Source organism: Oncorhynchus clarkii, chromosome 13, assembly GCF_045791955.1.
Source record: "Oncorhynchus clarkii lewisi isolate Uvic-CL-2024 chromosome 13, UVic_Ocla_1.0, whole genome shotgun sequence".
In the NCBI taxonomy this organism is placed as follows: Eukaryota; Metazoa; Chordata; class Actinopteri; order Salmoniformes; family Salmonidae; genus Oncorhynchus; species Oncorhynchus clarkii.
This window is the reverse complement of record NC_092159.1, coordinates 44815440-44820404: the sequence shown is the minus strand read 5'-3', so window position 1 is coordinate 44820404 and position 4965 is coordinate 44815440.

Here is a 4965-nt window from a genome sequence, read left to right as displayed (position 1 = left end):
GGGCAGATCTGTAAGAATCGTTTGAGCGAACAAGCTAACCAATCAAGTGATCAGTAGGCTTCTCAGAATACTTGAATATTGAAATATAGACTGTACACTGCCAAAAAAGCAACCAATGACACCTACTTCCAGACCACATAGCTTCTACTAAAATACACATCAAAGCATTTATGACATTCCTTAGTTGAGTAGCTAGATTCTTTATGCTGACTAGGTCAAATCTTGGGAGGCTTAGGAGGCTATTTTACGCCGATTCTCATGCAAAACGTTTATTAAACGGTAGCAAAAGGTATCACACGGGAGGGACTTACCTGCATTCGTCCAATAGAAACTATCGTTTAAGTTGCAAAACGTTCCCAACGGTTTGGACTAACGATTACACCCCAGGCCAAGAATTTGAAACACATGCCCCAGCAGCCACTGTAGACAAAGCTCATTCTATGAAATCCCAGTAGGGTTCAGGTGAAAGAAACAGACCTACAACCCACCAGCATACTTCAAAGTCTGAATTAAATTTAGGAATGTTAAAATAAAGCATTGAAGTCACACTGCATTTGAATTGATAAAGCAGGCATATACCAGTTTATCACAACTTCTTGAATTCATAACCTGAATAAATAGACAGATATGTGTTTGTAACATTGTAAACAAAATAGACTACATGCAGGAGGAAAACATTGTAAAACGCATCATTCAGATTAGATATACTGTACACTAATAAGCATGTGAGTAAATAAATACTAAATATTGGCCATTATTCAAAGCAGCAACAGGGCAATAAATATTAAAGCCAAAAAGCCCTTCTATAATAGGATCGGAGAAGGAAGTTTGGATGTGGGCAGGTTAATGTGCACTCTGGCCTTTTCTAAATTGGATTTGCTCAAATTCTGCATCCTCTCTCCTCCATCCTCTCACCTCCTTTTGAAAAATGTAAAAGGTAATCGAGGAGAGGCAGTGTAGAGAGGGAACGTGTAGAATGTATAGATAAAACGATATGTAGTATATTGTTTTTAAACATGTGCATGCTTTTCTCCTCTGACAAAACGAAAGCTGGTTCAAAGGGGGTGTGGCAGATTTCTAATCATCTCTGCAAAAGACTCTGGTTGGATACACATGACTATCCTCGATGAAAGGTGGCTATCGAGAAGGACACTCTTCCGTTCGCCTACTAAGGAATTGACATCTCCTCAATCACAACGGTTTCCGGATCACGGAGGAGAGAGGATGGGAGGACAGACTTTTACCCAAATGAGAAAAGGCATATACATGCCATGCCCCTTAGTAGAGGAAATTTAGTTTATGTAAACTGAAGGAAAATTAGTCTGATGACCTGTGTACATGGGACACCTTCTGCATTAAATTAGACAACCTCCAAAAAACAATGTACAATTTGATATAGGCTACAGAAAGCACACACAAGTAGACCTGTACCTGCATTTGTTCCAAGGAAGAGCTATGTTGTGCCCTCCATGGACTGGCCTCCTCCTCTATAGTGGGGCTGTGGGGCCTCTGTGAAGGAGGAGATTGTAATTATTAGTGTAAAAGTTTCTGGTGTTTTGTGGTGTAAAACTGAGTGGGTTGAGCATAACACATCAACCCTGTTACCCATAGAGAGACAGGCTACACATTTTTAACAGTTGTCATTTTTTGTGAAGTTTGCATTCAATTGTCACTCCGTGTTGCACACAACAAGCTTCCATTCCCCCTGTCACAAGGGGATTTATGGCTGATTTAAGATGAAATCGTTAACCCTGCTACTTTATTTGGCACTTACTATATTTTTTTAATTAACTTCTTGGGATGGGAAAAGTAGTTTTTCATGAAGTTGAACATGTGCTCTTTATGACAGAATGTTAAAATTAGGTTAAATAAAACGTACACTTCTCAAAAGGCACTGAATTGGCGGAACGACTCACCTGCATTTGCAAAGAGGTGGACGAGTGTGCTCGAGACAGTCTACCGCTGCTGCCATTATGCCATTCTATGTGGTTTCTCTCTAGGTCCCCTGAGTCATCTAGCCACTCTCTGGAGGGATGCTTGGAGAGGGAGTGGCTGAAACATCACACACGTGACTTTAGTTACAACATATTAATACTTAAAAAACTGTCAGTGACACAATACTGATGTCACATCTGAAATACAGAGGGAGAAACCACTTAACTCCCTCTTACAGCATTACCTTGCGGTCAACAATGGAAAACCCTAACCTTGCTGGTTTGAAGAGCTCCTGTCTCCCTGAGGGTAGATTTGGAGTCTGTCCCACATGACGAAGCCGCTCCCTTTGGAGGACAGGCTTGACCTTTGGTAGATCGGCCATCATGGCGTACTCTTCCCTATTCCTCTCTGTTGACTCCCCTGACAACTGGCCAGACTCCGAGGACTCCATGGAACTCTGGGACGAGGTGTGCCTTTGCATCTGAGGGGAGGGACTTAGGTTGCGGTTGGTCAATCCTTTTGTGTTTGGGGAGGAGCTACGAGTCTCCAGACCCTGCTTACTACTGTTACTCCTAGTGGTTTCCCAGGTGACAGCGGGGGCCCTCTGAGCGGGGGCAGATGTTTTGTTCTCTCTGCCTTCTCTGGATGGGGAGGTGCTATGTAGGAAGTGGGTGGAGCCTCGCCAGGTGCCAGGGGAGGGGTTAGAGTCAGGCCAAGCATCACCGTAACTGTCTTTTCTCTGGTAAGAGAGGCTGGAGTCACCACCACTGGTGGTTTTCCTGAGGAGTGACTGACCTGGTGGGTCATTGCCTCTTTTGGATGGAGTGGAGTTGCGACTGTCATGGCTCCGACCATTGAGGGCTCCACTCTTCTCAGATTTGTGCAGTAGTGATTGGCCGGGGGTGTCATGGCCCCTCCTTGAAGGGGAGGAGCTACGACTACCACAACTTTGACATCTGACAGAGCTGTTCGTCTCTGATTTACAAAGCAATGATTGGCCAGGGGCATCATAGTCCTTTCTCGAAGGGGAGGAGCTCCGAATGTCTCGACTTTGATTATTCAGGTAGTTTTTGGATTCACTTTTGCGCAGTGATGACTGGCTCGGTGTATCATAGCCTCTCCTAGAGGGAGAGGGGGTAGGACGATCACGACTTTGACTTCTGACAGAGCTGTTCGTCTCAGATTTACGAAGCAGTGATTGGCCAGGGGGATCATATCCCTTTCTCGAAGGGGAGGAGCTTCGACTGTCTCGACTTTGACTATTCAGGTAGCTGTTGGATTCATTTTTGCGCAGAGGTAACTGGCTCGGGGCATCAAAGCCTTTCCTAGAGGGAGAGGAGCTTCCACTGTCACGACCTCGACCATTTCCATAGCCACTTGTCTCACTTTTGCATAGCAGGAATTGACAAGGAGTGTCAAAGCCATGTCTAGAAGGGGAAGAGCTACCACTTTCATAGGCATGAACATTTAAGTCATTCCTAGAAGCTGATTTCCGCAGAGATTGTCTTTCGGCATCATAACCCTCCCTAATGGGAGAGCCACACCGGCCGCCGTGTGGACTATGACCATTGAGAGAACTGTTTGTTTCAGATTTGCAAAGGAGGGACTGGCTGGTAGCATCGTAACTCCTCCTCGAAGGAGAAGAATTGCGACTTTCATGACCATGACCATTTATCAAGCTGTTCCCATCAGATTTGCGAAGCAGGGTTTGGCTGGAGGTGTCATTAGCCCTCCGCGAAGGAGATGAGCTTCTGCTGTCACGACCATTTAAGGAGTTACTTGTTTCAGATTTGCGTACCCGAGATTGTCTGGGGCTTTCGTAACCCCTCCTTGAAGGGGCGGAGCTTTGAGTGTCACGTCCACGACCATTTAAGGAGCTGTCTGTCTCATTCTTGCGCAATGCACTTTTAAAATATGCAACAGAGTTGACCTGTGATATGGAACCAACTGAACTGGCCATCGATATTACGTTTTTATTCAAGCCTCTAATATCAACACCTCGTCCATAAGAGCTCTGGGGGGGACCTCTAGAAGTCTGGTCCCACCCCTGAGACCAGCCCTCAGAGTCTACGCCCCGCCTGTTGAGGGAGGTGGTACATTCACTTCGTTTGAATGGGAAGGTGTTTGGTAAGGGTGAAGAGGAGCGGGACAGAGAGGAGCTTTGTCTCGATGAATTGAACTTCCCAGACTCCTGATAGGAAGGGGAGTTTCTTCTACTGTATGAGCTGTTGAAACCCCTCCGGTTAGTGGAGGCCAGGGATTCTGCTATCTTAAAAGGGGTGGGGCTTGGGGAGCGAGGGCCCACCTGAGCCTCAACTTCGATGGTGAGATCAAATGCGTCAGGAGGTTCAGGGATTTCCAGGGGCAGGTCTGGGTTTAGTATCTCTGGGTTTAACCTCTCCGAGGCCAGCCCCAGGTTAGGGTTCCTGAAGGGGATGGTAGCTTTGGGCTCAGGGCTTCGGTTGCTGTAGAGGGGATGTCCCCTCTCTGAATGGCGGTAAACGGGAGGGGGGCTCTGATCCCTGAGAGAACGGGCTCCTCCCGCCCTCCCCAGAGAGAAGTAGCCACTTTCACGATTCCTTTCTTCTTTTAACCCTAAAAAAGAAAAACACTCCATCACATGGTATACTAAAGCTGTAATTATTGTTACATTCCAAGGAGTTCTAAGGACGTCCACAACATAGTTCTACAAGATACTTCCACACTACTATCAATAAGTCCCACCTCAAACTGAACACAGGTACCTGACAACATCATCATGTAAATAACACCTATGGCTGTAATAGTTTACATGTGGTTAAGGGCAGTCCTCACCTGAGTGTCTGCCAATCCTGCCCCTGCTGTTGTCCTCCTCCATCCATGCTTTGGGGTTGGTTCGGTGGGGTGGTGGGTCCAGGTGGGTCATGGTGAGGTGGGTTGAGCGGTGCCAGAGAGGCAGGTAGTCGTCCTCTGCACTGATGGAGCCACTGAGATCAGTGTAGACACTCTGGTCCCGACAGCTGGAAGAGGAGATAGTGTGAAGAGGAGATG